The sequence below is a fragment of the Lepisosteus platostomus genome, chromosome 24, assembly GCF_059453375.1.
Source record: "Lepisosteus platostomus isolate fLepPlt1 chromosome 24, fLepPlt1.hap1, whole genome shotgun sequence".
Classification (NCBI taxonomy): domain Eukaryota; kingdom Metazoa; phylum Chordata; class Actinopteri; order Semionotiformes; family Lepisosteidae; genus Lepisosteus; species Lepisosteus platostomus.
Genome location: NC_142634.1, coordinates 1,108,541 through 1,122,107, shown reverse-complemented (window position 1 = coordinate 1,122,107; position 13,567 = coordinate 1,108,541). Strand labels below are relative to the sequence as shown.

General features: G+C 43.0%; 1 long non-coding RNA gene and 1 pseudogene across 1 annotated transcript in view; one reads left to right on the top strand and one right to left on the bottom strand.

Annotated features, from left to right (window-relative positions):
• The window catches only part of LOC148641333 (uncharacterized), a 338,459-nt gene that overhangs the window by 81,669 nt on the left and 243,223 nt on the right, over nt 1-13,567 (top strand). The gene's annotated exons all lie outside the window — the stretch shown is intronic.
• Nucleotides 5,466-6,050, bottom strand: LOC148641340 (28S ribosomal RNA; annotated as a pseudogene; the record flags this gene model as incomplete).

Below are 13,567 nucleotides of genomic sequence, written 5' to 3'. Positions count from 1 at the left end.
CTGCTGTCGCCCACAGAACAGAGGCTGGGGCAGAACCTGGCACTGCTGGAGCAGCACTGTCAGACCTGGGCACTGACAGTCAATCTGGACAAGACCAGAGTTATGGTTTTCCAGAAAAAAAGCCAGACCTCAGGGAAACAGGTACAAATTCACACTTAACAACAACACATTAACACCTAACAACGGGAGCAGGGCCGAATAAGGCCAGTACCCACTATTGTTAAACATACAGAAAAGAATATTAAAGTATTGGCTTTAGTATTAGCCATACAGAACATTAAAGTGCCCCTTGCCATTCAGCGGGTGTCTGAGCTGCTGTGTCCTATCTTCTGACAGTCGCTGTTGTGAAGGTCTGTAGAGTGTATCTTATTTTTAGTACTATATTTTTATATTATATTCCCTATTAATCAAACTAAGAGTATGTATCGGCTTGCCCCCCCCTCCCTCCCCTCTCTGTGTACAGTAGAGCCTCCTGTCCAGCCAGCACATGTCCACAGACATTCACAACAGCGACATATCATAAAACGTTTGCACATATAGTTAAATTATTAGTTGTTTTTCAGGAAGTTAAAAAAAAAACACTTGAATTACTTATCCAGTCTCTCGAAATAGTTGTTTTTCAAGCAATGCAACAAACGTCGGGCAAAGTGTTTTTTTTAATCCAACATTAACAGCCACATCTTAAATCTTGTCAGTCAGCTCTTTTTTCTCTATTTGAATTGTGGCGATTCAAACAACCTGGGATAACAAGTGGTCTCAAAGTCACCGAGCTCACAGAGCTTCAACAACAGATGACTTTTCCCTTAGTATATCACAAGGATCCTCTAGAGCACAGCAAAGACTGTATTAAAAGTATACTAGTGACAAACTAGTAAACTTTCGATCTTTTTTTCTGAACCAGGGAAAATCTGATCATGTTTCTCTATAACAATAATAAAAACATTATTTTACATATCACCTTTATGTGATATCACCTTAAGGATAGCACATACAAGGATTAATTGCACAATGGACCGCGCAAAGAAATTTAAAATAGTCTTCTTTAGGTGTGAGGGCAGGAGTGGATCGCAGAAGGCATAATCAGCAAATTAGGAAAACAAAGAACAGGACAGATGAGAAGTTTATCCAGAGAGCGAGTGATCAGAAAAAGGAACAGCTGTTACGCCCAGGTTTTACACTCTCTCTCTGCTGAATGAATAAAAGCATTTTATTAAAAACGCGTTTGCATTTGTCTGGGTATTGACTTTGTAATCTGTTGTTTACATCTACTGTATTGCTTTGAGATGCCACTTTCAAAGGTGATATGTAAAATAAAGTTTTTTATTATTGTTATAGAGAAACATGATCAGATTTTCCCTGGTTCAGAAAAAAGACGATTAAAATCTGTAATCTTTCCACTTGTATGTCATCGGAAAATACAATACGTTTCTGCTTTGTGTAAGGATGGTATCAAAAAGTAATCTAAGTGGTGAGAAAGCTGTAATCCTCAAAGCGCTTTACAGGATAAAAACAATAACAACAATAGTGTTAAGATGGGCAAACGATTTTTTTATAGAAATACAAAATGAGATATAATGATGTGTTCCGGCTAAGACATTAACGAGTACACCCCCCCTCTCTGCGGGAGTGCCTGCTGTGACGAATTAAACCGGTTTCACAGGTATTTTCAAAGTAGAAGGGGGCGAGATTTCCAGCGAAAGACTCCTCCCCTCTCCAAAACCAAGGAAGTACAGTACTTACTAGTTAAGAAAGCTAGGCTCCTCAATGAAATCGCTTTAACATGCTAATGCGTTGGTGTAACAGTCCGGGCGTGGCAAGCTTCTAATGTCAACTCGACTCGATTGGAAGACAATGAACATATTCTAGCCCTATGAATTAATAGCAAACATGGTTTACATAAAATACATTTTTCCAAGAAAGTTTATAATAATACGATCTATAGTTGAAATCTGAGCCTAAATAAAAAGAAAAAGCATTTTCAGTGAGCAATTACGCTGTGTTTATGTAGAAAAAGTGATTAGGTTTATGAGCAATCTAATTACTTATTCGTTTAAAACGCTATATAAAATAAAGTTTATTATTAATTATGGTTAAGACAAAGATAACGATCCTGATCAGTTTAGAAATCTGTGTAAGCTGTAAGGTTTTTACTTCTTAAACTTTTAAAATACACGTTTCGAATAGAAAGAAATCATCTTCCTGGTACAGTATGTATAGCAAACCAGCACGTTTTTTTTCTCCAATCAGAGGGGTTAGACGCTCGGTTAAAAGCAAAAGAGATTGTCTGTTATAGTGGACATAAAAACAAGAGTTCGCTGGCATTATATCCTAGAAGACACAGACCGGCGCCAGACCGGGAGAATGCCGGCAGCGTAAAAGAAAATGCCTGATGAACTAGGGATTGGACAGTTTCCAAGTGCTTGTAAAATCGATGGAAATGTTCAAATAAATGTGCAAAAGAAATAAACAAAATAATCATTTATTTCTTTATCATATTGGCTAGCTAATGTGTTAAATATTTTTTTTTAAATTAAAATTCATTCTATACAGTCATCGCATATTTGGGTACCGTTTCATAAAACTTTCATGCTTAAAATGTTTAGGGAGAAATGGAAGACTGGTGTGTATTTTTTCTTTAAACTACCAAGACCAGCCATACACAGTACAGTTTATGTACATACAGTAATGTTTATGTTCCTAAATTAATATCGTTTATGACCTTCAGATGCGTTATGCTCCTCTTCTTTTTATGCTCAGCTACTAAAATTTCCCTTTAGTGGTAAAATTCCATATAAATATTCAAAACTAAGCAGATTAAAGTGTGCACAGTAAAGACATTAAATGATTAAATCTTTTCACTACCAACCAATGCACCACGAGTGCCCCTGTTGGTCATTTTGGCCAGCCAATCACTTACCGTGGTGCCCTACGGTACCCCGCGGAGGCTTGTGGGTAGATTACCGTACCGCGGTTTGTACCGCGCATTTTGAATGGCTGCATCTGTATTCCCCTTAAAATAATCACTTTTGCACCAACCCTTGTTCACGCAATCCTAAGTTCACGCTTCCTAAGTCCCTCACCAGAACCCACCTGCATCCACAAACTATCCTAAATGTTACACCCCTTTACCCCTAGACACTTGGGGTCATAACAGGATGGCTTGTTTTCATTAATATCTCCGAAATGCTCCATGTTACTAGGTTTAAACCAAGTGCACATGAAAGCAGAGACTCAGAGCTTTCCTTTAATGTCTATTATCCCCAGTTTTAAACTCAGCATCATGTCTGTCTCCAGACAAAATGGATGTGTTACATCCCAGAGAACCTCCCAGAGCTTTCAGTTAATGCAAATGAACCCCACGGTTCAGGTCAGCTTAAGTCCTGCACTCTCTAAAATATGTGTCCCTTATTTTTCAATATTGACAAAATGGATGGCATATTTTCATTCATATCTCCGAAACAGTAAATATTGTGCCGCGTCCGGCTCCCTGTTGACCCACGAGCGTGGCTTTCTTTCCCCTGAGCTCTTTTCTCACCCTTGGTGCTTTCAGATAGGGGGACCCTGACCTCAGCTGGCCTCAGCTGGCCGGGAAATGCGCCTCCCGCCTGACAATCGGTGGGTCTCCCTGTCACCTACTAAGAACGGTTAGCAGTCTGGTCATCCAGGGGACGTTTTTGCACACAGCACGGAGACTGCCACCTGGTCACCCCCTGAGACTCAGTGGGACTCCTGGTCACCCACTATGAACGGTATGGTCTCGGCTGGTCATCTGGTCTCCCGGCTAGGCTGCCTGGTCCCGGGCCTTGGGTCACTGGGAGCATGCGGGGCTTCCGGGCCACCACCAGACCCCGCTCAGTCTGAAAGCGCAACAAAAACTTGGAATCAAGGGCTGACTTTCAATAGAAAATAGCGAGGTGGCTGCTCTGCTACGTACAACACTGTAGGGAAAACCGGTTCAGGGACGCCAAATATGTAATCATAGTGGCTCTCTGAAGGCACCAGTTCTGTAGGGTTTGGGCATTTACTGAGACAATTATTAATTGTAGCAGTAAATCACAAAGTTGATTCTTTTGATGGCTTTAGAGTCCAACCATGCGACATAACTCAAACAACGCACACACACAGGTACTAATACACGAGGATACATTTATTAATACATAGAATATGCATATAAACCTAACATATCTTATCGAGAGGGTTATCAGAATACAAAAGATATATATTCAATCAGTTACAAAGAGTTACATATATCAAGAGGACATACGTTCAGTATATCATTCATTAAGACCGTTTCATAAATGAACTTGGTTATAACTTCTACATTAGATACTCGAAACAAGTACATAACTCTTAGGAATTAAATTGATATCAACTGGTTGGGATAACAATTGAATTCTCGAGCTGTAATGCAGTGAAGTTGAATACTCATCCAATCTTTGGGGATTCAGATCTCCTGCGGGCACAAAGAAACAATTGCAGGCTGTTGCTGTCCAATCCACGCTCTCTGGCTCGGTGCCAGGCTGTGCTGTGCGGCTTGCGACGGTGCGCTGCTGATGCTCACTGACCGGCTAGTTAGTGTTGGCTTTAACTAGCAAAGTTTGTGCACAGGAGAAAAGATGACTGTGGGTCCCAGCAAGTCAGGAAGAGGACCGGTTCGTTCCTGATGAAGAGCTAGTTCTGAATAGTAATTCAGCTGTCCACAGTTCAGACCTGTTCACGAGGCCTGCTGCTGGTTACTCTCTGGCAACCTCCACTCTAGACTCTTAGAACAAAGGAAAGTTCTGGCACTCGGACACACTGGCCGTTCCGTGGTTGTCCGGGCTGAGTCTCAGGATGGTCAGGAGGCGCGCTGCGAGAATGTCCTGCCCTTGGGAGCCTTCTGCTCCTGGGCCGTCCTGCCCTGGAATTCTCCTTTGAATTCCCTTTAGAATCTTACTGAATCTTGTTGAATCTTCCCTTCTGAATCTGAATCTGAATCTCACAGGCTCTCTGTGTTGCCTGTTTTTACCTGGAGGAACTTCAGCTCATTGATTGGCTGAAAGTTCCATGGGCATCAGAGTCCCACGTGGGTTACTCGGCCCTACCAGTCCCTGATTGGTTGATCAGGGTGAGATATGAGTCACTTAGTCCTGACACTTAGTAATGCAGTCCAGATGTCCAACTGGCACTCCCTAGACAGATAGGCGCCAATGGACGACCATTAATCATGATAGCCAGGCTTAGCTAAGTGCATCCCACTTTGGGAGCTGTCCTTATCAAAAGAAAACATCTTGCATGAATAGTTTCTCTGTGGCTGCACCACAGAGATGAACAGAGAAATGGGGCCTCATTTGGGAAGCTCAGAAACACTTAATTCTGCCTTATTAATAAGCCTCGCCGCTACAACACCCTGACCCACAATTAGGTCGTCTGGGAATGATTTACAGTATCTTATACTGAACAGGATTACTATTGCAACAACACATCATCAGTAGGGTACAACTAACCTGTCTCACGACGGTCTAAACAATTCAACGCTTGGTGAATTCTGCTTCTTAATGATAGGAAGAGCTGACATCGAAGGATCAAAAAGCAACGTCGCTATGAATGCTTGGCCGCCACAAGCCAGTTATCCCTGTGGTAACTTTTCTGACACCTCCTTCTTAAAACCCCAAAAGTCAGAAGGATTGTGAGGTCCCACTTTCGCGGTCTATATTCATACTGAAAATCAAGATCAAGTGAGCTTTTGCCCTTCTGCTCCACGGGAGGTTTCTGTCCACCCTGAGCTCGCCTTAGAATACCTGCGTTACCATTTGAGAGGTATACCGCCCCAGTCAAACTCCCCACCCGCCACTGTCTCCGGAGCGGGTCGTGGCCAGCGGATGCCAAAAACAAGAGCCTGTGTGGGACTCGCCCTCCCACCTCACTAGGTAAGTGAGGAAACGATAAGAATAGTGGTATTTCACCAGCGGCACCCCCGGGAGGGGGCCTCCCACTTATTCTACACCTCTCATGTCTTCACAGTGCCAGACTAGAGTGAAACTCAACAGGTTCCTCTTTCCCCACTGATTCCGCCAAGCCCGTTCCCTTGGCTGTTGTTTCGCTAGATAGTAGGTAGGGACAGTGGAAACCTCGTTCATCCATTCATTCGCGTCACTAATTGGATAACGAGGCATTTGGCTATTCACCAGACTGGCTGGTTTCTTTTCCGGGTTCAGTGGCTTGTCCACTTAATCATCCAAAATGACGCTTGCATGACAGCATCAGGGATGACACACCCGCCAATGGCTTTGAGTGCTCCCATGCCGATTGTAGCGGCGAGGCTTATTAATAAGGCAGAATTAAGTGTTTCTGAGCTTCCCAAATGAGGCCCCATTTCTCTGTTCATCTCTGTGGTGCAGCCACAGAGAGACTATTCATGCAGGGTGATTTAAGATCCTAGGACAGCTCCCAAAGGGGGATGCACTTAGCTAAGCCTGGCTATCATGATCAATGGTCATCCATTGGCGCCTACAGATGCAGCCATTCAAAATGGGTGAGGTATTTCGCGGCATACCGCGACACGCCCACCGGGGTATCACGCAGTTCACGTTTGTCACGTGACTAACTATCCGGCGTCGCCTTGTAAAACCGCCAGGGGGAGCTTAACCTCTCATGTACAGCATTTGAGCCTTTAATTTTGAACTGTGTATTACAGCATGTTAATCATCAGTCATTAAAATGTTGGTATATTTTATGAAAGCAAGATTGCTCAGTTGGACAAAAGTACACAACCTACCTTTATCAGAAATATTTATGCATCAAAGCCTTTACTGAAGATATTACTAATAGTATTAATAATGGATGACTTTGGACAAGCTGTATACTCAAAGTATAATTTCTTTAGCACATTTGTACAAGCACTTGGAATCTGTCCAAGCCATACTTTGTCAGGCATTTTGTTTTACTTCAACGGGCATAAAAACTTCCTTGCTTTTTACAGGGCGTTTCATAATTTCTAACTACAAAAATGATTTAAAATGCAACACCTATCATTCAACTAGAGCTTAAAATAATAATAATTATAATAATAATTGCTTACACTTATATAGCGCTTTTTCTGGACACTCCACTCAAAGCGCTTTACAAGTAATGGGGACTCCCCTCCACCACCACCACCAATGTGCAGCATCCACCTGGATGATGCGACGGCAGCCATAGTGTGCCAGAACGCTCACCACATATCAGCTATCAGTGGGGAGGAGAGCAGAGTAATGAAGCCAATTCACAGAGGGGGATTGTTAGGAGGCCATGATTGATAACAGCCGATGGGGAAATTTGGCCAGGATGCCGGGGTTACACCCCTACTCTTTTGGAGAAACACCCTGGGATTTTTAATGACCACAGAGAGTCAGGACCTCGGTTTTACGTCTCATCCGATGGACGGCGCCTGTTTACAGTATAGTGTCCCCATCACTACACTGGGGCATTAGGACCAACATGAGCCGCAGGGTGAGCGCCCCCTGCTGGTCCCACTAACGCCTCTTCATATAAAATATCACAAGGATCCTCAAGAGCACAGCAAAGAGTGTATTAAAAGACAGTTGTATTTATCAACGCTTTCTTTTCCGTATACCAGATTTTATGGAACCACTTCAGAGGGGTGTCAGCCAGTCAGAATCCAGGAATCGGCACTTTAAAGGAAAAATACACACCGGTATTCCATTTCTCCCTAACGATTTTAAGCATCGAAGTATTTAACTAGCATGTGAAATAGAGTGTGAAAAAGTGGTAGTTTTAAGCTTTTCTGCTAATATAATATGGAATCGCGTATCTAAAGAATTCGTGTGCTGCGACAGGGCTGTGTAGGGCTGTTTCGCCTGCCTGTTCTTGCGAGCTGTCTTGTAGCCTACTGGTCTAGGTGCGTGACTACCAACTGGCAGGTTGTGTGTTCGAATCCAGCTGGTGCTGGACTTTTCATTTTTATTTATTTATTTTTTAATCGCGTAACATAAACATATTACCGTATACAGTATGTATATGTATATTTAATGTCTTAACTGTGCCCGTTTAAGTATTGAATATTCATATCTAATTTTACCACTGAAGGGAAATCTTAGTAGCTGAGCATAAAAAGAATAGGAGCATACTGTAACGCGTGTGAAGGCCATAAACGATATTAATTTTGGAACATAAACATACAGTATATGGCTGGTCTCGGTACTTTAAAGAAAAAAATACACACCAGTATTCCATTTCTCCCTAAATATTGTAAGCTTCGAAGTCTTTAACTAACGTGATACCGGAGTCAACAAGCATACTTTTAGAATTTGATTAAAAGGGAATATAATATGGAATCGCGTATCTCAAGAAATTAATAACGATATAATTATATTCATGTTGCAAAAGAACTGCAACGGACATAAAAACTCCCTTGCTTTTAACAGAGTGTTCCATAATTTCTAACTACGAAAATGCCAGGTGAAAGGATTTGTAAACATATTTTGTTAAAGCAAGTCAGTTTTTTCAGCAACACATAAAATACATTTTTCCAAGAAAGTTTAGCCTTTGTCACTAATGAAACCACTAAATAAAGACATAAATATAGAAATCTTAAGATTTGTTTTATTTAATGTTGGTAGCAGGATGAACTGTCAGAGTGTATATTTTGTCGCAGAGTTGCTGCAAGATGTTAACAGTGAAAAAGGTATTTAGAAATGAGTTATTTCAAGATGAAAAAGAAAACATACACGAAACATGGTTTCATTATGACCAGAATCGGTCTTGAGATATTTTTAACTTGATTTACAGTATTTGAGAGGTATGTCTTAACACCGATACTACAGTGCTTAAGTACTGCTCACGTATATGTTTCTAGGTTTATATTATGCATTTCATACGGTCAAATTACTTTTGAGCAACTAATAAGAAGCGTGAAACGGTATGCGTTTTAGTTTCGTTTTGTGCTGGGACCCGTGGATTGATTAGAGATATCAAGTACATACAAGTCATTTTTTAAATGTTGTAGTTCGTCTTGAAAAAATGTTACGAGTACATCATCTATCAACAATTACACAGGTTCTGTTTCCATATTGCGGATTTTGGTTACGTAATATTATTTTCTAGATTTCACGTTGTGAACATATGATTTAGGCAAACAGAGCCGCAAAGAAGCTTTATTGGTTGTTGTTGTTTTTTTGCAGTTTTATCTAGAACAAGCGATGCTTAAACCTTTGTCTGATTCTTGTGAAACTATCCACACGACAGTTACAGTACCTAGAAGTTGACTTCAGTGATGTCACTGATGGGATGTTTCTAAAAATCCATCCTCTGTAAAACGTCTTCTCTAGTTATCCTGCATATGTATTCGCTAATGAAGCTGTGTGTTCTGAGCCTGGATCTCTACATTTCTGTATGAACCAGCTTAGAGGGCTAAAGACAGCTTGTGTTTAAATTGAGTGTAAGGCAATTTATGCTTCTAAAGTCATGGTCAGCATTTATTTTTGTACTGTGCTGTAAACTTGTTCTGTGCCAAGTCACATTATTTTATAGCGTTTTTATAGCGTTATCAAATCCGGTGGCGCTGTGTGTTAGTTTCCTGACTCCCATGTCACATGGTCTGTGATTGAAACCTGTAAAACCGGTTTAATTCGTCACAGCCAGCAATCTTCAGGTGTGAGGGTCTTCTGCTCAGAATGAAACGCTAAAATGTTTGTGTATATTCTAATGGTAGTGGGGGCAGGGTGTGTGGGAACAGGTTTGGTTGAAATTGCATTGGAGATCTATGTTCTTCACACCTGAAACATTTTCTCTGAAAGCATTTTCTTCGCAGTTTAACCGATCTTGTTACAGCATGTTACAGTTTACTATTATTAACCATATTAATTTTAAGTGCTTAATGTAAAATCTTGTAAAAATATATTTTCATTGTTCAAATATACATTAAGTCTGACTATCATATAATAAGTTAAATACAAAACTAAAGAAAACATAGGGTTAAATATAATTCAAAATATTTTGCTAACAATGTTAACTGTTTATGAATAATAAAATGTATTAACTAAGGAGTAGGATGGCACAGTTGTTAGTATGTTTTTTGTTTTGTTTCTTTTTCATAAATACAACAGTAGTACCTGATGTCTCAGTGGCTTTCAAAATTAAATTATGCATGCAAACCTGTGAACTAGAAAGATAACTAAGATATCCATCCATTATATTCCATAATAATAATAATAATAATTGCTTACACTTATATAGCGCTTTTTCTGGACAATCCACTCAAAGCGGTTCACAGGTAATGGGGACTCCCCTCCACCACCACCAATGTGTAGCATCCACCTGGATGATGCGACGGCAGCCATAGTGCACCAGAACGCTCACCACACATCAGCTGTCAGTGGGGAGGAGAGCAGAGTAATGTAGCCAATTCACAGAGGGGGAGTATTAGGAGGCCATGATTGGTAAGGGCCAATTGGAAATTTGGCCAGGACACCGGGGTTACACCCCTTCTCTTTTCGAGAAGCGCCCTGGGATTTTTAATGACCACAGAGAGTCAGGACCTCGGTTTTATATCTCATCCGAAGGACGGCACCTGTTTACAGTATAGTGTTCCCATCACTATACTGGGGCATTAGGACCCACATGGACCACAGGGTGAGCACCCCCTGCTGGCCCCACTAACACCTCTTCCAACAGCAACCTTAGTTTTTCCCAGGAGGTCTCGCATCCAGGTACTGACCAGGCTCACACCTGCTTAGCTTCAGTGGGTTGCCAGTTGTGAGTTGCAGGGTGATATGGCTGCTGGCCATATCCATAATGATATTCCATAATATCCATGAAATATATGGCGCTGAAATATGTGACGCAGTGGTGGCCTGACACGGTGAGGTGCCCTGGCAGCTGTATGATGCAGTGGTGGCCTGGCACGGTGAGGTGCGCTTGCAGCTATGTGACGCAGTGGTGGCCTGGCACGATGAAGTGCGCTGGCAGCTGTGTGATGCAGTGGTGGTCGGGTATGTAGAGGTGCACTGGCAGCTGTGTGTTGTGACGCAGTGGTGGCCTGGTACGGTGAGGTGCGCTGGCAGCTGTGTGGTGTGACGCTGTGGTGGCCTGGCACGGTGAGGTGCGCTGGCAGCTGTGTGATGCAGTGGTGGCCGGGCACGGTGAGTTGCGCTGGCAGCTGTGTGGTTTGACGCAGCTGGTGGCATGTCACGGTGAGGTGCGCTGGCATCTGTGTGATGCAGTGGTGGCCTGGCACGGTGAGGTGCGCTGGCAGCTGGGTGATGCAGTGGTGGCCTGGCACGGTGAGGTGCGCTGGCAGCTGTGTGGTGTGACGCAGTGGTTGCCTGGCACGGTGAAGTGCGTTGGCAGCTGTGTGGTGTGTCGCAGTGGTGGCCTGGCACGGTGAAGTGCGTTGGCAGCTGTGTGGTGTGTCGCAGTGGTGGCCTGGCACGGTTACATGCGCTGGCAGCTGTGTGGTGTGACGCAGTTATGGCCTGGCATGGTGAGGTGCGCTGGCAGCTATGTGGTGTTACGCAGTGGTGGCCTGACATGGTGAGGTGCCCTGGCAGCTGGGTGATGCAGTGGTGGCCTGGCACGGTGAGGTGCGCTGGCAGCTGTGTGGTGTGACGCAGTGGTTGCCTGGCACGGTGAAGTGCGTTGGCAGCTGTGTGGTGTGTCGCAGTGGTGGCCTGGCACGGTGAAGTGCGTTGGCAGCTGTGTGGTGTGTCGCAGTGGTGGCCTGGCACGGTTACATGCCCTGGCATCTGTGTGATGCAGTGGTGGCCTGGCACGGTGAGGTGCGCTGGCAGCTGGGTGATGCAGTGTGGCCTGGCACGGTGAGGTGCGCTGGCAGCTGTGTGGTGTGACGCAGTGGTTGCCTGGCACGGTGAAGTGCGTTGGCAGCTGTGTGGTGTGTCGCAGTGGTGGCCTGGCACGGTGAAGTGCATTGGCAGCTGTGTGGTGTGTCGCAGTGGTGGCCTGGCACGGTTACATGCGCTGGCAGCTGTGTGGTGTGACGCAGTTATGGCCTGGCATGGTGAGGTGCGCTGGCAGCTATGTGGTGTTACGCAGTGGTGGCCTGACATGGTGAGGTGCCCTGGCAGCTGTAAGATGCAGTGGTGGCCTGGCATGGTGAGGTGCGCTTGCAGCTTTGTGACGCAGTGGTGGCCTGGCACGGTGAGGTGCCCTGGCAGCTGTATGATGCAGTGGTGGCCTGGCACGGTGAGGTGCGCTTGCAGCTATGTGACGCAGTGGTGGCCTGGCACGGTGAGGTTCGCTGGCATATAATGAATATATTTCCATGGATATAATACAACTGTTATTATTGATCACCGAATTATTGTACTTGACATGACTTCATTCAGCCTTTCCTGAACGTCTATGACAGGCAGAGAGAGTGCTGTTTCTGGTGCGATCTTTTGCAGCTGACATTTCACTGTTTTAAACGAACAAGAAATTAGATTGCTCATAAATCACTTATTCTATATAAACACAGTGTAATTGCCCTCCGAAAATCCTCTTTTTCTTGTTCTTTTTAGAGACCTTGATCGAAACTGATTTTAGATGTCAGAAAGGATTTATTTTCTCTGTATTTCCTACATTGCTTTGTCGAGATTTTAACTTTATATCTAACTTTATATCTAGGCTCAGATTTCAACTATAAATTGTACAGTGATTAATAGCAGTAAATACTGATGTTTTGCGCCCTCCTACCACAAAAATATATGTTTAAAAAAATGTCATGTTCCCATAAAAAAGTCATGCTTTGGAGTATAGACCCCCAAGGGAATGCCATAGACTCAAACTGCAAAATAAACACATACAGAAAGAAAGTATTTGTATTGTAATTGCAAATCCTGGTACTGTATGAGTGATTGGTATGACTTTCCTCATTACAAATCTCTTATTAGAATTTAAATTTCTCTGTAACTCCAGGTCAGAACAGAGAAAATGTAACTGCCTTAAGGAGTTTACGATTATGAAAAATAGAAGGATAAGCATGATACGTATGTCTTCTGTCATTTTCTAAGTCATGTTACTGAGCACCAAATCTTATTGAGAATATGAATCCATTTAAGGTTTATACCATTAAAGTAACGGTTTATTCCATGCTGAAAATGTTTGTACCAGACTTTTTTGAGGCCTGTTTAATTGTGTCTGAAGTCTGATGTTGTAAATTTTATTGTTAAAAAGATCCATTAAAATGTCACTACTAAAGTTAGCTGGTACTTTTGGTATTGTAAGTGGCAAGTAGAGCTCATATTTTAGATTTTGTGTAGTTGCTAGCGTTGAACTGTGTGTTGGATGCACATGAATTGAAGGAATGGGCAAACATAGCTGATGCGGATCCACAGAGCCAGCATATTAAGATGTTTATAATTAGAGGCAATTTGTTTAAATAACTAGGTATGGATACTGATGTGCAAGAGAGGTGGAAAGGCTGTTTCCTTAAGCCAGCACTATAAAATATTTTATTCTCAGTGAGATGCTGCCATTTCATAGTGGGTTTCTAACACCGTGTATAGTTCCATCCGCACAGTGCCTTTACTTCCATTTCTAATCTCTTTATCCAGTACAGAGGATTTGGAGCCTATCCCAGTAAGCAACG